The sequence below is a fragment of the Canis lupus genome, chromosome 20, assembly GCF_048164855.1.
Source record: "Canis lupus baileyi chromosome 20, mCanLup2.hap1, whole genome shotgun sequence".
NCBI lineage: Eukaryota > Metazoa > Chordata > Mammalia > Carnivora > Canidae > Canis > Canis lupus.
In genome coordinates this window covers 44,465,811-44,491,953 of record NC_132857.1, presented here as the reverse complement: position 1 = coordinate 44,491,953, position 26,143 = coordinate 44,465,811, and the positions used below count along the sequence as shown (strand labels likewise).

At 39.9% G+C, this 26,143-nt stretch overlaps 1 pseudogene; it reads left to right on the top strand.

Moving 5' to 3' along the window:
* Positions 1-23,687: 23,687 nt before the first annotated feature.
* On the top strand, positions 23,688-23,760 carry LOC140612171 (U4 spliceosomal RNA; annotated as a pseudogene).
* The last annotated feature ends 2,383 nt before the right edge of the window (positions 23,761-26,143 follow it).

Sequence of the window (26,143 nt, the reverse complement as noted above, 5' to 3'; positions counted from 1 at the left end):
CTGCCAATCCCAGAGCAGAGGCCAAGGGCAGTGCTGCCCACTCTGAGGTCCGCACACTGTTGGGGTGCAATGGAACCAAATCAGAAATCCAACACCACATGAGCATGTCAGATGCTCCCTCTTCCCTTCACAATGTTCTAATCAAGATACAACATGTTTTCCCCTTGGTCCGCTCTCATTTTCAGTCTCCCTTCACAGAAGTCTTATCAACATTTCTTAACATGTTTTAATTATTTTTCTTTGTGAAGAGAAAAAGAAAAAGTAACCCTGGCAGAGATAGCCTTTATTGTTTATTTACATTCAGCTCACCTATATGCTTTTCTCCAGAAATGAGAAAAATAAAAGTGTCTCCCAAGCAGCCACCACTTGGCATGGACAATAGTTCAGATACTGTCCTGGAAGTGTGGGTCTTTGACCCTGGTGACACCCGCTGTGGGAGTTCCCTGAGAGAGCAAGAGGTTAGTTGTGCTCTCTAGAAAACCCTAAGGGGGGGGGGGATGACATGTACAATCACGGGGACATCTGGCTCCCTCCATCTCATCATCAACATATCTTTAAAGTGCTTTTCACAGATCTGTTCTAAAGGGCTGCTCTCCTCACCCAGGTATGTCCTTGACCTTGCCATTTGGGATGTTAAACTATTTTTATATTAGTGATGATAGCCTTTTGCTAAAACACAAACTTGGCATCTTTGGTGGTCCTGTGACCGCACAGACCTAGGTGAGGCAGTGGATGTATAGCCTGAGCAGCCAAAGGGAAGCTCTGGGCTCTGGGTATTGGAGGATAGGCTTGGAAACTTGGGCCCATGAGCCCAGCCCTCACTGCCCCTGCAGAAGCCACCGGGGGCCACTTTGTGACACTTGTCTTCTTGGCCCTCACCTTCTCCTCATCTGTCCTTGTCTTGCCCCTGCTCTTTTAAGGTCCTCCTGTCCATTTTTCTTTCCCTAAGACTGCTTGCAAAACCACTACCTACACGGCTGCATCAACCTAGAGTGAGGCCAGCCCAGTCACTGTGCCAAGAAGACCAGATAGTGGTCTTTAAACATAATTTGTGTTTTGGGTTTTTGGTTTTTGGCTAGCACGCTCTGTAAAAGACTTTATGTGCTCAGGTCCCCTCATAAATTTTTAAGTTTACTTCTAAAATGTTTATCATATGTTTAACAGTAAAAAGGCATGTGGTTCTCAGACTGTAAATTGTAAATATGTTTTAAATATATTTTCATTAAAACCTTGGAGCTGCCATTTTAGCTTATCTAATTCATAAAAAATATCTGCCATATAACCCAATGGACAAGGTGGTCTTTACCGTCAAATGAGTCAGCTAAACTAAGTTTGAATTCCAAGATAAAGTATGGTTTTCGGGGCGCCTGGGTGGCTCAGTCAGTTAAGTGTCTGACTTTTGATTTCAGCTCAGGTCATGATCTCAGGGTCATGAGACTGAGCCCCAAGTTGGGCTTCATGCTGGGCGTGGAAACTGCTTAAGATTCTCTCTCTCTACCCCTCCCTATGCCCACCCTCACATATGCTCTCTCCCTCCAAAAAAAAAAAAACAAAAACAAAACCATGGATACATGGATAGATAGCTGGAAGGAAGGAAGGAAGGAAGGAAGGAAGGAAGGAAGGAAGGAAGGAAGGTAGGTAGGTGGGTGTGTGGCCATGATTCTGAACCAGTTCCCTTCAATATTCCTTAGCTGAAAAGTCTCTTTCCCAGAATTTTCTCTCAGGAACTATACATTTCCAAATTGTCCCACTTTTTTTTTTTTTTTTTTAAGCACACCAGAGATTTTTATACCCTGGAGAAGGGGATAACAGTAAAATTGAGTATGGGTCAAAGATATGGTTTATTTTAAAGAGTGGACAAATGCAATTGTGGAAGGGAAGACTGAGTTCTCAGACAGACAATTTTAAAGAAAGAGGCCATATGGAAGCTGAGGACTTAAAAACTGATTTCCCCACAGCGCACACACCCAGGTTCAAAGACCTATCTGGATCTCCAGTCTGTGCCCCTGCATTACTACAGCGGGGCATGCAGCAAACCTATACTGGTGTGCAGCAGAAGTAATGGATGTTTTGGTTGTAGTACAGCCACTGAGACTTTGGAGAGGTTTCATAACACAGAATAACCTAACCTGTCCTGACCAACACACATATGATAAAGCTACTGTTCACATCTAGTTCCTGCCTGTACCTGTGTCTATATTTCAATTGATGTGAAACTGAGTAGCTAAAAGAGGAGGAATTCTTGCCTAATCCTTTCTCGAACTCTCTATCCAAATCTTACCCTTTAGCATCCAGATTTTCCATATTTGCCTTAGTATCTTTCTTTGCTCCTCAACACTTTTTCTTTTCTTTCCCCTCTGAACAAGGCATTTACCTAAAGATGCAAATCCTATGTTTCCAGGAGCCAGTCAGGCAGCAGAAATGGGTAATTGGGAGAACTGGAGGGAACCTGTCTCCCCTAAAGGCATCTCTATTTAATTAAAAGAAAAAGACACACTATCTCAGGCAAATAAATATAGCTCTGGTCTGCTGGGTTGTGACCTTTGTAGAATTCATAAGAAATTCATTTCTTTTCCTGGTGTTTCGAACTATTATTTTGAGCTTTCACTTTGTCTCTATAAGTGGTAATGAATAAAAAGTATTTAAATATTATAAGTGGCTTATTGCTTCTCTCTCCAGCAAGAATATAAGTTCCCTGTAGACAACAATTAGGTTTGCTTCAACTCTGTTCTACATAGATTCTGAAACCAAAAAAAAAAAAAAAAAAAAAAAAAAAAAGATTCTGAAACCATACATTCATAAATGGTTTTGATATAATCTGCTTTGAGGAACAGGAGGTCCATTACAAATTGCAGTAAAATTAGCCTAGGATAGTATATTTTATTAGTATGCCTAAGCCACCAGGCATTTCTCTTCCTTAAAATCCCTATGTCATCCCTTTGCCTATGTCATGGCAAAGTAATGCTCAGTGCCAATAACACCATTATTCTTCCTAAGTGTGACTGTCCTTGTCTCTTGATGAGTTAGGCTAGACGGTGGGTTGGGTAAGCTGAAAAGGCTGTCCTCTGATTGATGAGAACCCTAGGACAACGATGTCTCTAGGAAGTTTCTAGACTCTGGTTGACATGGCCTGGGCTTCCACCTGGCTTAAAAGCAAGGAACAACAAAGGGTTCTTTAAAAAAAAAAAAAAAAAAAACCCGCTGGCAGCCCTTATGAACTCCAGATGCTCCTCAGGACAAACAAGCTCCTTTTGGGCTATAGAATTAACCTATGACGTGGTACCATTACCTGTTTCAAGTTCATTTACTTAAAACTAATTAAATTCATCCATTTAAGGTCTTAATCTCTGCTGGTATACAATGCACCCATCACTGCAGGACATTTTTTCCCCAAATGTCAATCAAGCCTACTAATTGCCTCCAAAAACACAAGGACAGTTTCCTGTTCTCAATGAAATTTTTCCGACATTGTCCATGGTTTTATCATTTCAAAAAGCCTTCATCGAGCAGAGAATAACAAAGCTCAACAGGAAAATTGTTTTGATGTAGAGAGAAAAATGTCACACGTATTATTGAAAATTTGAAGTGGACTCCATTCAATGTCTGGTTGCCATCCTTATTACTTTATTAATTCTCATCTGGGAGCTAAAAAACACTCTGCCCCACCTCCAGGCTCTGAGATACATACATGTCCTAGCAACTGGAAACATCACCACCATCATCACCATCACCCTCCCTCTATTGGTGAAGAACACTGGACCAGAGCTTAGAGTCCAGAGACCCTAGGAGACTGGATTGGCTGACTACTGATGTGGAGTCAATCCTTAGCTCATTGCTGAAGTGATGGGCTGTTGCTCAATCCTTACATTTAAATGTGGCCCACTTGCTCTCCTTAGAGAGCATTCCTGATCTCTTTTTCCCCCCAGAATCACTATCTGGTCCAAGAATCTTCTTCCCCTATCTCTGGCTTCAGTTGTTTGTAATGCCTGCTTGCTCCTTTCTTGCTGTAAGTTAAGATTTACTTTAGAATTGACAAATTTTGTAGCAGAAGTCAACCCCTTACTCCCAAGAAAAAGATATCCTTATTTCTTCCTAGGCCTCCCTCATCTGTACATGCTATTTCTCCTGCCTAGAACAGGAGTCAGAGCTTGTATCCACCACCTCTGAGATGTGTGTGCTGTCAGGGTAGAAAATAGGTAGATGGGTCAGGGCTCTTCAAAGTCTTCCCTGACCACTTCTCCCATGCCATAGAAGTGATCAGGTGCCAATTCTCTGTGGGCCCAGTTCATCTTCAAGCCCCGCCCCCCCAACCTCATTAGTGTCATTCCTTTAATGAGCTTTCCCCTGCCAGACTATATACCAGTTGAGAGCACTTGGCATTATTTATATTTGTGTCCAAGGCTCTTTGTTAAGGAAAGGAAGAAAAGGAAGGAAGGGAAGGAAGGAAAGTATGCTTTAAAAGGGTCTTTCAAAATAAATAAATAAATAAAAAGGGTCTTTCCTTTTTTTTTAAAGATTTATTTAAGAGAGAGAACAAGCAGGGGGAGGGGCAGAGAGAGAGAGAGGGGGGAATCCTCAGACTCCCCATTGAGCGCAGAGCCCAAGGACTTGGAGCTGGATCCCATGACCCCGAGATCAAGACCTGAGCTGAAACCAAGAGCCAGCCACTTAACCAACTGAGCCATGCAGGCATTCCATTCTTTCTTAACCTACCATATCATTATCATAATAGTTCATTTCCCTTGAAATGTAACAGAATAGTTTAAAAATGCACCTAAAATACTAAACAAATGAATGCATGAAACACTTGAAGAAAAAAAAATGGTAATTACAATTAATTGCCTGATTTTAATTAAAGGTCACTTTAGTCAGAAACTTACTAACACAGAATGTAATCTCTCCCTTACATCTCTTGAGGCAGAACAAAACACAGAGTCCCTCAGGCCAGGAATCTAACAGGTTGTGAATTCATAGAGGATACTATCTTTGGGGGATTCCAATTACTGGTGGGAAATCATTTGCTCTTTAAAAGTCAGTTTCAATGATACAGAAAAATGTTCATAAATCTTAGAGAGTCTGACCAACTAGCAGTTTAACCACAGTGGATTTTAGGACAAAGATCCAGGAAAAAAGAAGAAAGATAAATCTATTTAATTGTTAGCTCTAGGAACATTTCACCTTGTTTGAAGGTAATCTAGACTTTGGATCCTATTTGGAAACCATTATCTGTGGCCCTTCTGGCATAAAAGTGCCCCCAGAAAGCCATGGACTTGAGTTGTGGGCAACCTAATTAATGGAAATAGCCTCTAACTCTAACCCAAGACCTACCTATTTCACAGTTTACAGGAATGAGATTAATGAGCCACTTTCTTGGGAGGCCAGAAAAAAATCAGAAGCAAAAATATACCCTCTACTGTCGGCTGGCTTCAATCTGTGTTATGAATTGAGGTTGAGATAGAGCAGAGATCTGGGGATTGGAGCAGCTATTTCTATAACTGGTAAACATACAGACTGCCCAAAGACACACACAAGCAATCCTACTGTTGTAACAGGATTAATCCTATTGAAGAAGCTGTACTATCTGCCCAGTACTTGCTGTGATAGAGACAGGGAATACAAAGGTAGATGGAAGATAGTCTCTGCCACCAAAGACCTCACAGTCCAGTGGGTAAGACAAACAATTAATACTCATTAATATCAGTTTAAATTTAGAATGATATTTCAATAAGAGATAAATAAGTCACAAAAGTTATTGAGAGAGGAAGTTATTCTCTGTCAGAAATATTCAGGGAAAGCTCTACAGAAAAGGAAGGACTTTGAAGAATGAATAGGAGTTTTCTAAGTGAAAAGATAAAGGGGCATTCTTGGCAGAGTGACATCACATGCAAAGGAGAGAGGTTTGAAGTACTACAATGTGTTCATGGGGCACCTGCGTAGCTTAACTAGTTAAGGGCCCAACTTTTGATTTTAGCTCAGGTCATGATCTCAGGGTCCTGGACAGAGCCCCATATTGGGCTCCACACTCAGCAGGGAATTTGTCCCTCTCCTTCTGTCCTTCCCCCAGCTCATGTTCTCTCTCTCTCTCTCTCTCAAAATCTTCCCCCAAAATAATACTACAATGTGTAGAGTAAACTACAAGAAGATTGCAAGTCCAGAACAAGACTGAATCAAAACTTTAGGTTGCCTCATCTTTAGAGCACCTACACTTAAACACATAGAATATGTAGATGCTCCATTAAATTATTCTTGGGCTTCATGGGCTAGGGAAAGGGGTCATCCATTAAATTAAGATTGTTGGGTGGTTTCTAAAAATGTTTGAGAATGTGTTGCTGTGCCCACACTGCTAGCCCCTTGGGTTAGTGACCATCCCTGGGGAGAGGGCTCCAAGATCAGGCTAAACAGGAAGTGTGCTAGAGAAGGAATGAAGACTTCTGATTCTATAACTACAAAAGAGATAACTGGGCATGTGAATCTTCAGAGATAAACGGCAGCAGTGGGTCTGAGTCACCCTTCTGAACAGGAATAGCTCCACATCTTTCCAGATTATATGGGTTGTCTCCACAGGTAAGCTATGCGCACTGCACCAAAAGCTTTCTTTTGACCATTTTCTTCAGCTGTTGCGTCATTGCTGTAAGGAGATGTGCATTGTACATCACTGGGAGCACATAATCACAGAGCACGGCAATGTAAGCAGAGAACAAACAGTTTACCATTATCTTCTTTGTGACAAGTGAATGTGAAACTTGTATACAGTATCAGAACCTACAAGATGACTCTGTGATAGAGACTAAATCATACATATATATGTGTTCAAACACTCCCACCCTCACAAGTAACTGTGGAACACCTGCACATATACCCACATTTTCCACTAGATAGAATTATCATTACCTTTACCAGGTACTAAAAAGATTTTATGTCTGAAATTGGCAGCAAAAGCAAATCCACATTCAACACCACCTCCCCTTTTCAAATAGACTTCAGTTTAATAAATAAAGGATAGTGAAAATTGCTTCACTAATCCAGGATTTTATAGTAGGGACTCTGAATCACTTGATTCGGGTGTTTTAAAGTTTTCTTACTATCTGTAATTCAGCCAGCCTTCTGGACGGTGAATTCTTCCTTAGTAAAATTACATAATGTATGCTATATTTCTAATTAACTGCCTCTAACTCTTGTTAGCCACTGAACTCAATTTCTAACTTGCAAGGTTTTTCTAGAATTGGCTGGATTGTTATTGGATCCCTGAATTGTACTTTCAAGGGAATTGGGTAGACAAACAGGTACAATTGGTTTATTTTTCATGTAGTAGGAAATGGTAATGGAAAATCTCACCAAATAACAAGGTGTATTTCAAAAAAAAAAAAGAAGAAGAAAGAATGATCTTAGCCTTGCAAAGTAGCTTTCTAAAGTTATGCAGTTCTTTTCAGAAAATGTATTTGTCTGGAAAAGTCAAGACTAACCTCCTGTGTGTCCCATTTATATGTTCTTCAAATTTTCCCTCCTCCTACTTTACCCCATCTCAGGAGGCTAGGGGAACACAATTATCTATTTTTGATTACCTCAAGTATATATTATGATTTTTAAAAATCAACTTCAAGATAAAGGAGAAATTAGAAAAATGCCAAATTTGTTTTAGAACACCTGATTTCAGTCACAGCAATCTGAATATTTTGGGGGTTCTGAGTTGTGTTACACACACAGGCCATTTCTGAGATTGTTGCTCTTTTTTCTTTTTTTCAGAGGCAACTGACCACCAGGGTTTAGGTAAGCACATTGATAACTGGGACTTGCCATATGAGCAAAACAAATCAACCACAAGTAGCAACATCAACCTCAGAGACCTCTATAAAAGCTTCTAGAGGAAAAAAAGCCTCCAACTGCTTTCCAACAAGTGCAAAAGCAGAAGACTGCTTCATGCATCTAATAAGGGCCCACATGGGCTTGGTCAGATTCTTACTCTGTCTCCTAGTTTGGGCTCTTATAACTGGACCTGGATCTGTGGCTGCTAAATTTTGGGTCCTTTTTTATTTACTTCCAAAATGTAATCTTCTGACCCAGGAAGGACAATCAGATTTTATCTCCATGCAAACTAAAGAGTAGAGTTCAGAGAAAAAATAGGGTGCCATAAAACTTCTGTTTCTAGCAAGAAGAGGGACTAGATACTCTGACCAAAAAGGAAAAAAGGCTCACTCCAAAAGAACTAGATGTTAGATAAATTACAACGAAGTTAAAAATATTGCTGAGCTCACATCCCTGTATTTATTGCAGCATTATTTGCAATAGCTAAGATATGGAAGCAACCCAAGTGTCCATCAAAAGATGAATGGATAAAGATGTGATTTTATATATATAATGGAATACTACTCAGCCATTAAAAGGATGAGATTTTGCCATTTGCAACCACTTGGATGAAGCCAAAGGATATTATGCTAACTAAAAGAAGTCAGATGGAGAAAGACAAATGATACTATACAATTTCACTTATATGTGGAATCTAAAAATAACAAATGTATAAGTAAACAAAAAGCATTATTAGAGCCATAAATACAGAGAACAAACTGCCAGAGGAGCAGAGAAGGGGAGATGGGCAAAATAGATTAAGGGAAGGGGAAGTACAGGTTTCCAGCTATGGAATGAGTAAGTCAAAGGGATAAAAGGTACAGCACAGGGAATATAGTCAATGGTAATGTATTAGCATTGTATGGTGACAGATGGGATCCACACTGTGATGAGTATCGTATAATAAATAAACTCATCAAATCACTATGCCGTACACCTAAAAGAAATTTAACATTGTATGTCAACCATACTTCAATAAAAGCAAACAAAAGGCATTGCTGAGCTCACAAAAATGGAGCTAAAGGAAATTCCCAAGGGCAAAAGACCAGCAAACACAACAACAAAGTTAGGGTAAATAAAATCAGGGCAGTAAATAATCAAATGCCTTTATCAAGAATTACACAATTTGGAATTAATAGCTAGCCATGCAGGAAATTGGAAACTAGCATTGCCCAAGTATGAGCAAAACCCAATCTAAGGACCTGAGATGCTCTCCTCACCACACACACACACACAAAGACTTGAAAATAAAAAGCCGGGGAAAAAAATAATACTCTGCCTGCAGGCAGCAAAGGGAGAGGACAAGGACATCCTCCCATCTCCACCACAGCTGTGTTAGATGTAATAATGACAAACACACCATCTCTGTGTACAGGTAACCATGGGCCTGGCCCCACATGGATCTGAATACTGAACATGTATTACACTAATGGCCAGAAAAATGAACAAAGTTAGTATTATTTCTTGTCCTTAACTGAAATCAAATAAATTCTCTTTGGAGGAAAACAGGGCAACCTTGGCCCTCTTAGAAAACTCACAAATTAAGTTCAGATAAATATGGGCTCACAATAAAAAAAAAAAAAATGACCAAACATTATAAGGAAACAGGCTACCATGAATAAGAATCAAAATAAATGAAGAAACAATAGAGGATCCTTAAAGTACTATAACTTAGTATTATCACATAAAAACATACAAAAGTAGTTTAAAGAAAAAATATGTTACATAAAAAATGAGGAAGATTCCTAAAATAGATAGATTTTGGGGAAAGAAGCTAATAAAAATTTTTTTTAAATAAGCACTGAAATTAAAAATGGGTGAGTTGAACAGAATCAATACACTGATTAATAGGAAATTACAAACCTAAAAGAATTACACTGAACTCATCCCAGAGAGACAAGGAGGTGGCAAGTATGAAGAAGAGGTTAGAAATCAGAGGCTGGAATGACTAGCTCTAATGTGGGGGGCCTACTCAGGGACCCCTGAGGGAAAGAAAAGGATGAAAAGTGTGAAAAAAGAAAAGGGAAGACCAAGCTCTTTTCAGGAACATAGATTCAAAATACCTCATCAAAATATTGGCAAGTCTAGGAAAAGTTAAGAAATATAATGTATCAAGACCTAGTTGGGTATATCTCATAAATTTGACTTAGGAGGATGTTGTTTCTATTAACTCAAAATATATGAGTGTAACATAGCAGAAATGATGTATGATTATCAACAGATGAAGAAAAATTTGATGAAATTCAGTTTTTTTGATAAAAATTCATAGAAACTAAGAAATAAAGGGAATTTCTCTAACTTAATGAAGCATAGCTACCAAAAACCTATAGCAAACATTCTTCAGGACGAAAATTTAGAAACATTCTCTTTAAAATAAGAACCAAGACCAAACTACCTAGAAAACCTTCAAATTATCCTGAAAATCTATGAATTCGGCCTGAGATTTAAAGAGAGACCAGCTGGAATGCAACAGTGAGAAGAGTTCGCGCTTCTATCAAGGTAGGAAGACGAGGAAAAAGAAATAAAGGAACAAAGGCCTCCGAGGGGGAGGGGCCCCGCGAGGAGCCGGGCTGAGGCCGGGGCGAGTGTCCCCAGGACAGGAGAGCCCCGTCCCGGAGGAGCAGGAGCTGCACCGACCTTCCTGGGGGGAAAGAGGCTCGCAGGGAGGTGGAGCAGGACCCAGGAGGGCGGGGATGCCCTCGGGCTCCCCGGGACAGTAACAGCAACTGCGCGCCCAGGAGAGTGCGCCGAGCTCCCTAAGGGCTGCAGCGCGCACGGCGGGACCTGGAGCAGCTCGGAGGGGCTCGGGCGGCGGCTCCGCGGAGGGGGCTGCGCGGCCCGGGAGCGCGAATCCAACAGCGCAGGCTCCGGAGCACAGGGCGCCGGGACACAGCCCAGGATCCAGCCTTCCCCCGGGACAGGCAGAGGCCGGGAGGGCCCAGGACAGCGAGGACGCTCCTGCCCCAGCTGAGCAGATCAGCGGCCCCTCCCCGGAGCCTCCAGGCCCTGCAGACGGAGAGCTCCGGAGTTACTGCCGGAGCTGAATCCAGGTTTCCAGAGCTGCCCCGCCACTGGGGCTGCTCCTCCTGCGGCCTCACGGGGTAAACAACCCCCCCTGAGCCCTGCACCAGGCAGGGGCACAGCAGCTCCCGCAACTGCTAACACCTGAGAATCAGCACAGCTGGCCCCTCCCCCAGAACACCAGCTAGACGGACAACTTCCAGGAGAAGCCAAGGGACTTAAAGAACACAGAATCAGAACATACTCCCCTGTGGTTCGTTTTTTTTTTTTTTTTTTTTTTTTTGTTGTTTTTGTTTTGTTTTGCTTTTTGATTTGTTTCCTTCCCCCACCCCCTTTTTTTCTCCTTTCTTTTTCTTTCTCTTTTTCTTTTTTTTTTTTTTTTCGTTTTTTTTTTCTTTTTCTTCCCTTTTTTTTTTCTCTTTCTCTTTTCTTTCCTTCTTTCTCTCCTCTCTTTTTCTCTTTTTCCCAATACAATTTGCTTTTGGCCACTCTGCACTGAGCAAAATGACTAGAAGGAAAACCTCACCTCAAAAGAAAGAATCAGAAACAGTCCTCTCTCCCACAGAGTTACAAAATCTGGATTACAATTCAATGTCAGAAAGCCAATTCAGAAGCACTATTATACAGCTACTGGTGGCTCTAGAAAAAAGTATAAAGGACTCAAGAGACTTCATGACTGCAGAATTTAGAGCTAATCAGGCAGAAATTAAAAATCAATTGAATGAGATGCAATCCAAACTAGAAGTCCTAACGACGAGGGTTAACGAGGTGGAAGAACGAGTGAGTGACCTAGAAGACAAGTTGATAGCAAAGAGGGAAACTGAGGAAAAAAGAGACAAACAATTAAAAGACCATGAAGATAGATTAAGGGAAATAAACGACAGCCTGAGGAAGAAAAACCTACGTTTAATTGGGGTTCCCGAGGGCGCCGAAAGGGACAGAGGGCCAGAATATGTATTTGAACAAATTCTAGCTGAAAACTTTCCTAATCTGGGAAGGGAAACAGGCATTCAGATCCAGGAAATAGAGAGATCCCCCCCTAAAATCAATAAAAACCGTTCAACACCTCGACATTTAATTGTGAAGCTTGCAAATTCCAAAGATAAGGAGAAGATCCTTAAAGCAGCAAGAGACAAGAAATCCCTGACTTTTATGGGGAGGAGCATTAGGGTAACAGCAGACCTCTCCACAGAGACCTGGCAGGCCAGAAAGGGCTGGCAGGATATATTCAGGGTCCTAAATGAGAAGAACATGCAACCAAGAATACTTTATCCAGCAAGGCTCTCATTCAAAATGGAAGGAGAGATAAAGAGCTTCCAAGACAGGCAGCAACTAAAAGAATATGTGACCTCCAAACCAGCTCTGCAAGAAATTTTAAGGGGGACTCTTAAAATTCCCCTTTAAGAAGAAGTTCAGTGGAACAGTCCACAAAAACAAAGACTGAATAGATATCATGATGACACTAAACTCATATCTCTCAATAGTAACTCTGAATGTGAACGGGCTTAATGACCCCATCAAAAGGCGCAGGGTTTCAGACTGGATAAAAAAGCAGGACCCATCTATTTGCTGTCTACAAGAGACTCATTTTAGACAGAAGGACACCTACAGCCTGAAAATAAAAGGTTGGAGAACCATTTACCATTCGAATGGTCCTCAAAAGAAAGCAGGGGTAGCCATCCTTATATCAGATAAACTAAAATTTACCCCAAAGACTGTAGTGAGAGATGAAGAGGGACACTATATCATACTTAAAGGATCTATTCAACAAGAGGATTTAACAATCCTCAATATATATGCTCCGAATGTGGGAGCTGCCAAATATATAAATCAATTATTAACCAAAGTGAAGAAATACTTAGATAATAATACACTTATACTTGGTGACTTCAATCTAGCTCTTTCTATACTCGATAGGTCTTCTAAGCAAAACATCTCCAAAGAAACGAGAGCTTTAAATGATACACTGGACCAGATGGATTTCACAGATATCTACAGAACTTTACATCCAAACTCAACTGAATACACATTCTTCTCAAGCGCACATGGAACTTTCTCCAGAATAGACCACATATTGGGTCACAAATCGGGTCTGAACCGATACCAAAAGATTGGGATCGTCCCCTGCATATTCTCGGACCATAATGCCTTGAAATTAGAACTAAATCACAACAAGAAGTTTGGAAGGACCTCAAACACATGGAGGTTAAGGACCATCCTGTTAAAAGATAAAAGGGTCAACCAGGAAATTAAGGAAGAATTAAAAAGATTCATGGAAACTAATGAGAATGAAGATACAACCATTCAAAATCTTTGGGATGCAGCAAAAGCAGTCCTAAGGGGGAAATACATCGCAATACAAGCATCCATTCAAAAACTGGAAAGAACTCAAATACAAAAGCTAACCTTACACATAAAAGAGCTAGAGAAAAAACAGCAAATAGATCCTACATCCAAGAGAAGAAGGGAGTTAATAAAGATTCGAGCAGAACTCAACGAAATCGAGACCAGAAGAACTGTGGAACAGATCAACAGAACCAGGAGTTGGTTCTTCGAAAGAATTAATAAGATAGATAAACCATTAGCCAGCCTTATTAAAAAGAAGAGAGAGAAGACTCAAATTAATAAAATCATGAATGAGAAAGGAGAGATCACTACCAACACCAAGGAAATACAAACGATTTTAAAAACATATTATGAACAGCTATACGCCAATAAATTAGGCAATCTAGAAGAAATGGACGCATTCCTGGAAAGCTACAAACTACCAAAACTGGAACAGGAAGAAATAGAAAACCTGAACAGGCCAATAACCAGGGAGGAAATTGAAGCAGTCATCAAAAACCTCCCAAGACACAAGAGTCCAGGGCCAGATGGCTTCCCAGGGGAATTTTATCAAACGTTTAAAGAAGAAACCATACCTATTCTCCTAAAGCTGTTTGGAAAGATAGAAAGAGATGGAGTACTTCCAAATTCGTTCTATGAAGCCAGCATCACCTTAATTCCAAAGCCAGACAAAGACCCCGCCAAAAAGGAGAATTACAGACCAATATCCCTGATGAACATGGATGCAAAAATTCTCAACAAGATACTGGCCAATAGGATCCAACAGTACATTAACAAAATTATTCACCATGACCAAGTAGGATTTATCCCTGGGACACAAGGCTGGTTCAACACCCGTAAAACAATCAATGTGATTCATCATATCAGCAAGAGAAAAACCAAGAACCATATGATCCTCTCATTGGATGCAGAGAAAGCATTTGACAAAATACAGCATCCATTCCTGATCAAAACTCTTCAGAGTGTAGGGATAGAGGGAACATTCCTCGACATCTTAAAAGCCATCTATGAAAAGCCCACAGCAAATATCATTCTCAATGGGGAAGCACTAGGAGTCTTTCCCCTAAGATCAGGAACAAGACAGGGATGTCCACTCTCACCACTGCTGTTCAACATAGTACTGGAAGTCCTAGCCTCAGCAATCAGACAACAAAAAGACATTAAAGGCATTCAAATTGGCAAAGAAGAAGTCAAACTCTCCCTCTTCGCCGATGACATGATACTCTACATAGAAAACCCAAAAGTCTCCACCCCAAGATTGCTAGAACTCATACAGCAATTCGGTAGCGTGGCAGGATACAAAATCAATGCCCAGAAGTCAGTGGCATTTCTATACACTAACAATGAGACTGAAGAAAGAGAAATTAAGGAGTCAATCCCATTTACAATTGCACCCAAAAGCATAAGATACCTAGGAATAAACCTAACCAAAGAGGTAAAGGGTCTATACCCTCAAAACTATAGAACACTTCTGAAAGAAATTGAGGAAGACACAAAGAGATGGAAAAATATTCCATGCTCATGGATTGGCAGAATTAATATTGTGAAAATGTCAATGTTACCCAGGGCAATATACACGTTTAATGCAATCCCTATCAAAATACCATGGACTTTCTTCAGAGAGTTAGAACAAATTATTTTAAGATTTGTGTGGAATCAGAAAAGACCCCGAATAGCCAGGGGAATTTTAAAAAAGAAAACCATATCTGGGGGCATCACAATGCCAGATTTCAGGTTGTACTACAAAGCTGTGGTCATCAAGACAGTGTGGTACTGGCACAAAAACAGACATATAGATCAGTGGAACAGAATAGAGAATCCAGAAGTGGACCCTGAACTTTATGGGCAACTAATATTAGATAAAGGAGGAAAGACTATCCATTGGAAGAAAGACAGTCTCTTCAATAAATTGTGCTGGGAAAATTGGACATCCACATGCAGAAGAATGAAACTAGACCACTCTCTTTCACCATACACAAAGATAAACTCAAAATGGATGAAAGATCTAAATGTGAGACAAGATTCCATCAAAATCTTAGAGAAGAACACAGGCAACACCCTTTTTGAACTCGGCCATAGTAACTTCTTGCAAGATACATCCACGAAGGCAAAAGAAACTAAAGCAAAAATGAACTATTGGGACTTCATCAAGATAAGAAGCTTTTGCACAGCAAAGGATACAGTCAACAAAACTCAAAGACAACCTACAGAATGGGAGAAGATATTTGCAAATGACATATCAGATAAAGGGCTAGTTTCCAAGATCTATAAAGAACTTATTAAACTCAACACCAAAGAAACAAACAATCCAATCATGAAATGGGCAAAAGACATGAACAGAAATCTCACAGAGGAAGACAGAGACATGGCCAACATGCATATGAGAAAATGCTCTGCATCACTTGCCATCAGGGAAATACAAATGAAAACTACAATGAGATACCACCTCACACCAGTGAGAATGGGGCAAATTAACAAGGCAGGAAACAACAAATGTTGGAGAGGATGCGGAGAAAAGGGAACCCTCTTACACTGTTGGTGGGAATGTGAACTGGTGCAGCCACTCTGGAAAACTGTGTGGAGGTTCCTCAAAGAGTTAAAAATAGACCTGCCCTACGACCCAGCAATTGCACTGTTGGGGATTTACCCCAAAGATACAAATGCAATGAAACGCCGGGACACCTGCACCCCGATGTTTCTAGCAGCAATGGCCACGATAGCCAAACTGTGGAAGGAGCCTCGGTGTCCAACGAAAGATGAATGGATAAAGAAGATGTGGTTTATGTATACAATGGAATATTACTCAGCTATTAGAAATGACAAATACCCACCATTTGCTTCAACGTGGATGGAACTGGAGGGTATTATGCTGAGTGAAGTAAGTCAGTCGGAGAAGGACAAACATTATATGTTCTCATTCATTTGGGGAATATAAATAATAGTGAAAGGGAAAATAAGGGAAGGGAGAAGAAATGTGTGGGAAATATCAGAAAGGGAGACAGAACGTAAAGACTGCTAACTCTGGGAAACGAACTAGGGGTGGTATAAGGGGAGGAGGGCGGGGGGTGGGAGTGAATGGGTGACGGGCACTGGGTGTTATTCTGTATGTTAGTAAATTGAACACCAATAAAAAAATAAATTAAAAAAATAAAAAATAAAAAAAATAAAATAAAATAAAATAAGAACCAAGTCAAGGTCGCCCATTCTATTCCACACTGTATTGTAATTCCTAGAAGTATAAAAGGATGGAAAAAAATAGAGTGTAAAAGATGAAAAGGAATTTCATTTTTTCTAAGTGATATGATTTTTAAATAGAAAACTCCTAGAAAATCTTAATATTTGTAATTACTACGAATGTCAAAGTTACAGCACATAAGATCACTATGTAAAAATTTATACACAATATAGAGAAATTTTTTCTATACACAAGTACCAAATAAGAAATAGGGGATTTTTTTCAAGATAATTTGCCATGGCAACCAAAATATAAAGTAACCTGTGATAAATGTAATGAAGTTTAATAAATCGTAAAACTTAATTGAACTTCATTAAAAATTTAAATAAATGGAATATAATCATAGACAGGAAACCTAAGAATCATAAATGTATCTATTCTTCTCACTGATTTAATAAAATTTTATTAAAATCCCAACAGATTCAGTGTGTGTATGCATCTATAAAGTGGATTCAAAAGTTTTATCCTGGGGAGGGGAGGGCAGGATGGCGGAGGAGTAGGGTCCTCAGCTCACCGGGCCCCACAACTTACCTGGATAACTTTCAAATCATTCTGGAAACCTACAAACTCCAACTGAGATGTAAAAAGAGAACAGCTGGAACGCTCCAGGGAGAAGGGTTTTTGCTTCTAACAAGGAAGGGGAGAGCGGGGGAGTATAAGAAAGAATCAAGTGGGGCGGGCAGCCCAGGTGGCTCAGTGGTTTAGCACCGCCTTTGGCCCAGGGTGTGATCCTGGGGACCAGGGATCGAGTCCCACGAGTCCCACGTCGGGCTCCCTGCATGGGGCCTGCTTCTCCCTCTGCCTGTGTCTCTGCCTCTCTCTCTGCCTCCCTTTCTCTCTGTGTATCTCTCATGAATAAGTAAATAAATCTTAAAAAAAAAAAAAAAAATCCAGTAGGGGAGGCCCCCGGGGAGCCGGGCTAAGGGGGCTGGGAGAGCCTGGGGACAGGAAGCCCCAGCCCCCGGGAAGCAGGAACTTTCCACCCCGCCCTCCTCTCCCCGGAGGGAAAGGCCTCCAGGGCGTCGGCAGGGGGTCGGGCAGGCCGGCAGGAGGGCGGGGAACCCCCAGGTCCCGGGGTCTCGAGCAGAGGAGGGAGCCGGGGGAGAGCGCACCCCCACCGCGGCCCATCTCGGGGCAGGGCTGGAGCGCACCCCGGGGCCTCGGGGGAAGCCGGGGGTCGGGCAGGGGCCCCGGGAGGGGCGGGGGCAGGGGACACGGGCCTGGGGGGCAATGGTGCCTGCCTAGCCGGGCACCTGGCGGGGGCGGGGCATCCCCCAGGGGCGCACACCTGAGACAGCACCGCAGGCCCCGCCCCCGGGAGACCAGCTGGAAGGACGGGGGAAGGGCGAGCCCCGGACCCAGCAGCACTGGAAAGCTCCAGGGGAAGTCGACGGATTTACAGTATATAGAACCAGAGGATACCCCTCCTATTTTTTTTCTTCCTTTTTCCAGTACAAAGCGTTTTTATATCAGACTGTAAATTTCCAATTTTTTTTCTCTTTTCCAACCTTAACTACAATATTTTACCACCTCTTCATTTTTAAGACTCTTCCTTTTTGACTTTCATATTTCTGCAATTACAGGTCCTAGATATATTTTCCACTTCTAGATTCCCTTTAACATACTCAACTTAATTTTGGGAGATATACAAGATCTGTTTTTTTGTTTGTTTGTTTGTTTGTTTGTTTTGTGGTTTTCTCTGCCTCATTTTGTTCTACACTGGCAGAAGTTAATACCTTCTAAAACATGACCAGTATGCACCCAGAACCAAGTGGTATGCCATGCTGGTTCATTCTGTGAGATGCCTCATTCCCATTCTGCCCCCCTCTTTTATCTCATTTGTGTTTTGGTGGTCAATGTTGGTGCCCTCTACAAGTATTTCTGGATTATATAAACTTGGGACTGACCATCTTCTAACATACAGAACTTAATAACTCAGAACCAAGAGGATCACCCTCTCAAATGCCTCACGTAGACTACATTCTCCCTCCTAGTGACTTTGTCACTACCACCATCTCCCAGTCCCCCCGCTTTTTTCTTTTTTTTTCTCTCTTCTTTACAATTCCTGGTCTTTTATTTTTTACTACTTTGTTTTAAAATTTTCTTTTCATTTTACTGGTCATTTATTTCGTTCTCATCTTTGTTTTCAATTTTTGGTCTCTGACCTCGTCAGAATCATCTAGAGTTAAATTTACTTAGGTCGTGGTTAATATTCTAGACTCAGCCCACTCATACAGCCGCTCTGCACTGAGCAAAATGACTAGAAAGAAGAACTCACCACAAAAGAAAGAATCAAAAACAGTACTCTCTGCCACAGAGTTACAGAATTTGGATTACAATTCGATGTCAGAAAACCAATTCAGAAGCACAAATAAAGCTACTGATGGCTCTGGGAAAAAAAAGCATAAAGGATTCAAGAGACTTCATGAATACAGAATTTAGATCTAATCAGGCTGAAATTAAAAATCAATTAAATGAGATGCAATCCACATTGGAGGTCCTAATGATGAGGGTTAATGAGATAGAAGAACAAATGAGTGACATAGAAGACAAGTTGATGGCAAGGAAGAAAGCTGAAGAAAAAAAGAGAAAAACAAAAGACCATGAGGAAAGGTTAAGGGAAATAAATGACAGCCTCAGAAGGAAAAATCTACATATAATTGGGGTTCCAGAGAATAATGAGAGGGACAGAGGGACAGAAAGCATATTTGAACAAATCATAGCTGAGAACTTCCCTAATTTGGGGAAGGAAACAAGCATTCAGATCCAGGAGATAGAGAGCTCCCCCCGCCAAAAAAAGGCAATAAAATCGTTCACCGCCTTGACATTTAATGGTGAAACTTGCAAATTCCAAAGATAAAGAGAAAATCCTTAAAGCAGAGACAAGAGATCCCTAACTTACATGGGGAGAAGTATTAGATCAACAGCACACCTCTCCACAGAGACCTGGCAGGCCAGAAAGGTGTGGCAGGATATATTCAGGGTCCTAAATGAGAAGAACATGCAGCCAAGAATACTTTATCCAGCAAAGCTCTCATTCAGAATAGAAGGAGAGATAAAGAGCTTCCAAGATAGGCAGAAACTGAAAGAATATGTGACCACCAAACCAGCTCTGCGAGGAATATTAAGGAGGACTCTGTAAAAGAAAGAGGAAGCCCAAAGAAATAATCCACAAAAACAGGGACTGAATAGGTATTAGGATGACACTAAATTAATATCTTTCAAGAATAACTCTGAATGTCAATGGGCTAAATGATCTCACCAAAGACGCAGGGCTTCAGACTGGATAAAAAAGCAAGACCCCTCTATTTGCTGTCTACAAGAGACTCATTTTAGACCTAAAGAGACCTAGAGCCTCAAGATGAAAGGTTGGAGAACATTTTACCATCAAATGGTCCTCAAAAGAAAGCAGGGGTAGTAATCCTCATATCAGATAAATTAAAGTTTATCCCAAAGACTGTAGTAAGAGATGAAGACGGACACTATAGCATACTTAAAGGGTCTATCCAACAAAAGGATCTGACAATCATGAATATTTATGCCCTAATGTGGGAGATGCCAAATATATCAATCAATTAGTAACCAAAGTAAAGATATACTTAGATAATAATACACTAATACTGGGAGACTTCAACATGGCATTTTCTGCAAAACACAGACCTTCTAAGCACAACAACTCCAAAGAAACTGGAGCTTTAAATGATACACTGGACCAGATGGATTTCACAGATATTTACAGAACTTTACATCCAAATGCAACTGCATACACATTCTTCAAGAGCACATGGAACATTCTCCAGAATAGACCACATACTGGGTCACAAATCAGGTCTCAACCGACACCAAAAGATTGGGATTGTCCCCTGCATATTTTCAGACCACAATGCTTTGAAACTATAACTTAATCACAAGAAGAAATTTGGAAGAAACTCAAACACATGGAAGTTAAACAGCATCCTGCTAAAAGATGAATGGAACAACCAGGAAATTACAGAAGAATAAAAAAGATTCATGGAAACTAGAGAAAATGGAGATACAACTATTCAAAATCCTTGGGATACATCAAAAGCAGTCCTAAGAGGTAAATACATTGCAATATAAGCATCCCTCCAAAAATTGGAAAAAACTCAAATACACAAGCTAACCTCACGCCTAAAGGAATTGGAGAAAGAACAGCAAATAAAACCTACACCAAGTGGAAAAAGAGAGTTAATAAATATTTGAGCAGAACGCAATGAAATAGAGACCAGAAGAACTGTAGAACAGATCAACAAAACCAGGGGTTGTTTCTTTGAAAGAATTAATAAGATAGATAAACCATTAAAAAGAAAAAAAAGACACAAATTAATAAAAATCAGAAATGAAAAAGGAGAGATCACAGCCAATACCAAGGATATTCAAACGATTTTAAAAACATATTATGAGCAGCTATATGCCAATAAATTAGACAATCTAGAAGAAATGGACACATTTCTGGAAAATCACAAAATACCAAAACTAGAACAGGAAGAAATAGAAAACCTGAACAGGCCAATAACCAGGGAGGAAATTGAGGCAGTCATCAAAAACCTCCCAAAACACAAAAGTCCAGGGCCAGATGACTTCCTAGGGGAATTCTATCAAATGTTTAAAGAAGAAACAATACCTATTTTTCTAAAGCTGTTCTGAAAGATAGAAAGTGATAGAATACTTCCAAACTCATTTTATGAGGCCAGCATCACCTTAATTCCAAAACCAGACAAAGACCCCACCAAGGAGAATTATAGATATAAATATCTATCTGTGATAAACACAGATGCAAAAATTTTCAGCAAGATACAGCTAATAGGTTCCAACAGTACATTAAGATTATTCATCATGACCAAGTGGAATTAATCCCTGGGATGCAAGGCTGGTTCGACACTCATAAAGCAATCAACGTGATAGATCACATCAACAAGAGAAGAAACAAGAACCATATGATCCTCTCAATAGATGCAGTGAAAGCATTTGACAAAATACAGCATTCATTCCTGATCAAAACTCTTCAGAGTGTAGGGATAGAGGGAACATTCCTCAGCATCTTAAAAGCCATCTACGAAAAGCCCACAGCAAATATTCTCAGTGGAGAAATGCTGGGAGCCTTTCCCCTAAGATCACGAATACAACAGGGATGTCCACTCTCACCACTGCTATTCAACATAGTACTAGAAGTCCTAGCCTCAGCAATCAGGCAACAAAAAGAAATAAAAGGCATTCAAATTGGCAAAGAAGAAGTCAAACTCTCCCTCTTTGCAGATGATATGATACTATACATAGAAAACCCAAAAGACTCCACCCTGAGATTGCTAGAACTCATACAGCAATTTGGCAGGGTTGCAGGATACAAAAATCAATGCCCAGAAATCAGTGGCATTTCTATACACTGAGACTGAAGAAAGAGAATGAAGGAGTCAATCCCATTTACAATTACACCCAAAAGCATAAGATACCTAGGAATAAACCTAACCAAAAAGGTAAAGGATCTATACCCTAAAAAGTACAGAACACTTCTGAAAGAAATAGAGGAAGACACAAAGAGATGGAAAAAATATTCCATGTTCTTGGATTGGAAGAATTAGTATTGTGAAATTGTCAATGCTACCCAGGGCAATTTACACATTCAATGCAACCCTTATCAAAATACTATGGACTTTCTTCAGAGAGTTGGAACAAATTATTTTAAGATTTGTGTGGAATTAGAAAAGATCCCTACTAGCCAGGGGAATATTGAAAAAGAAAACCAGAGCCGGGGGCCTCACAATGCCAGTTTTCAGCTTGTACTACAAAGCTGTGATCATCAAGACACAGCTTATGGTACTGGCATGAAAACAGACACATAGATCAATGGAACAGAATAGAGAACCCAGAAATGGACCCTCAACTCTATGGCCAACTAATATTCATCAAAACAGGAGAGACTATCCACTGGAAAAAGGACAGTCTCTTCAATAAATGGTGCTGGGAAAATTGGACATCCACATGCAGAAGAATGAAACTAGACCACTCTCTTATACCATACACAAAGATAAACTCAAAATGGATGAAAGATCTACATGTGAGACAAGAATCCATCAAAATCCTAGAGGAGAACACAGGCAACACCCCTTTTGATCTTGGCCACAGCAACTTCTTGCAAGATACATCCATGAAGGCAAGGGAAACAAAAGCAAAAATGAACTATTGGGACTTCATCAAGATAAAAAGCTTCTGCACAGCAAAAGAAACAGTCAACAAAATTAGAAGACAACCTACAGAATGGGAGAAGATATTTGCAAATGACCTATGAGATAAAGGGCTAGTATTCAAGATCTATAAAGAACTTATTAAACTCAACACCCAAGAAACAAACAATCGAATCATAAAATGGGCAGAAGACATGAACAGAAATTTCATCAAAGAAGACATGGCCAACAAGCGCATAAGAAAATGCTCCGCATCACTTGCCATCAAGGAAATACAAATCAAAACCACAATGAGATACCACCTCACACCAGTGAGAATGGTGAAAATTAACAAGACAGGAAACAACAAACATTGGAGAGGATGTGGAGAAAGGGGAACCCTCTTGCACTGTTGGTGGGAATGTGAACTGGTGCAGCCTCTCTGTGCAGGTTCCTCAAAGAGTTAAAAATACACCTGCCCTATGATCCAGCAATTGCACTGTTGGGGATTTACCCCAAAGATACAGATGCAGTGAAACGCCGGGACACCTGCACCCCGATGTTTCTAGCAGCAATGTCCACAATAGCCAAACTGTGGAAGGAGCCTCAGTGTTCATCAACAGATGAATGGATAAAGAAGCTGTGGTCTATGTATACAATAGAATATCCCTCAGCCATCAGGAAGGATGAATACCCACCATTTGCTTCAATGTGGATGGAACTGGAGGGTATTATGCTGAGTGAAGTAAGTCAATCAGAGGACAACCATTATATGGTCTCATTCATTCGGGGAATATAAAAAATAGTGAAAGGGATTAAAGGGGAAAGGAGAGAAAATGATTGGGAAATATCAGAGACGGAGACAGAACATGAGAGACTCCTAACTCTGGGAAATGAACAAGGGGTAGTGGAAGGGAGGGAGGCAGGGAGTTGGGGTGCCTGGGTATGGGCACTGAGGGGGGCACTTGATGGGATGAGCACTGGGTGTTATAGTATATGTTGGCAAATTGAACTCCAATAAAAAAAAATATACCAGAGAGAGAGAGAGAGAGAGAGAGAGAAGCTTTGCACAATGGCAGTATTGTAGCCAATGAGGTTTATCAGAGGCGTGATTATTGCTAATTGAAAAAAAGAGAGAGAGAAAAGAGAAAAAAAAGTTTTATCTTGAAGATCAAGGTCAAAATAACCATCATATATATATTAATTAGTATATTGTTAGTTCCTAGAGCAAACACATTCAATTCAATATTTCCAGGATGATTTGCTTCTCACATAAAAATCCAACACAGGTGGATCTTTTCAGCCACCTACCCTCCATGTGGTCCTTTGGACTGAAAGGCCCCCATATTTAGCTGGCCAATGAGAAACCAGTACAGACAGAAATTGTCCCTAATCTGCCTTGTTCCAGCAGTGACACACATCACCCCAGCTGGAAACCTTTAACCACAAGAGAGACTAGAGACTAAAGTCTAGCAACATGCCCCAGGAAAAGTAGAATTAGGCTTGGGGAACAGCTAACTACTCTGCCTTGACACCTCTAAGGAAACAAGAAGGTAAGGGAATTAATCCTATTGGATTTCAAGACAATATAGAACTACACACGCATATTCTATAATATGTATTATACTATATATTTTTATATGTTTCTATATAATGTAATTATATATATAAAACACTACAGAGAAATGAATTGACAAAACAATCTTCAAAATTCAGAAAAAGAACCACGAATAGATGAAAACTTGATATATACTATAAAGGTCATTGCAGATAAATAGGAAAAAGATAGTAGTCCCAGACATCTGCTTATAATATGGAAGGAACAAAACTGGAAACTACCTTATACCATGTACAAAAACAAATTCAATATAACCTAATTATGTGTGAAAAAGAAAAACTGTAAATGTTTTATAAAATGATACGGGGGAATGTCTTTTTGTCTGCAGAAGAGGAAAAAAGTCAACAAAAAACCATAAACCAAAGGGGAAGATATTAATAAATTTGACTATATTAAAATTTAGAATTTTCATTTGCTAAGATATAAGAGAGGAAAATATAAGCCACAAACAAGAACAAATTTGTTAACATATATACCCAGAATATATAAAAGAGCCTTTATACATCAATAAGACAAATATGCTAACAGAAAAATGTGTAGAAAATATAAATTGATTAACCATTTCATACCCACAAAATTAGCTGAAATTTTCAAATCAAAGAATACCAAAAGTTTACAAGAATGTGATGTAATAAAAACTTGTATAGGCTTCTGGCAAGAGTATAAGGGATATAATCACTTTGGATAACACTGTTTTTCACACTGTTGTTTGGATAAGTTACTGTAAAGTTAAAGAGGCACATATCCCACAAACCAGCAAATTTTACTCTTGGATATGTACTCTAGAGAATCTCTAAATACCTGTGCCCCAGGGCACAAATACTAAATGTTCAAATCAGCATTGTTAATAATTACAAAAAAAAAAAAAAACAACAACTGGAAATAACCTCAATGTTCACTGACAAGGGAATGGATGAATAAATTGGAATGCTTTATAGCAATTAAAAGAAAAGTCTTCACATGCATGACCATGAATGAATCTCAGAAATTCAGTGTTAGGGGAAAGAAACAAGTTGATAAATATGTACAGCATTTCTTTATACAAAATTCAGGAACAAAACTAATATATTGTTGAAGATATATTATTTATCTAAAACTGTAATTAACAGGGGCACCTGGCTGGTGCAGTTGGTTAAGCATTTGACTCTTGGTTTTGGCTCAAATCATGATCTTAGGGTCCTGAGACGGAGCTCCACCTCTAGCTCTATACTCAGCGTGGAGCCTGCTTAAGATTCTTTCTCCTTCTCTCTTTGTCCCTCCTCCTTCTCTCACTCTTGCTCTAAAACAAATAAGCAAACCGTAAAACAAAACAAACAAAACAAACAAAACAACTGTAATAAACAGCATAGATAAACTCGAATCAGAATATTGGTTATCCTGGGGCAATGGGAAGTGGGCTATGATCAGGAAGGGAACACAGGAGACTTCAGTTAGATTAGTAACATTTAACTTTGCACATAGAGTGGTATGAATAGAACTTCATTGCACTTGGTTTCATACCTTATTTCCAGATTTCTTTATATGTGTGAAATATTGGTAATTATTTCAATTTTTAAAGAATTAAAATGTGTATACGCACACATATATATATTATATATATAATTTCAGATTCAGTTGTTTACTTATTCTCTCAATATGCCCATATGTAAAATGTCCCTTTCCTTAGATCCAAAACATGTGTTTTGGAAATAGAACATGTAACACAAGTATAAGTGATTATTTTAACATGCAGCAAAAAATTTTTGTGGGTTTATCTTCTTGGCTCTGCCATTTGGTGGCTATAAGACCTCGGTAAAGTTACTGAATACCTCTGAATCTCAGTTTCTTCAGCTGTATAACAGAAATAGTGGTATCTAACCTCAAAGAGTTGTTGAAAGGATTAAACAAAATAAAGAATTT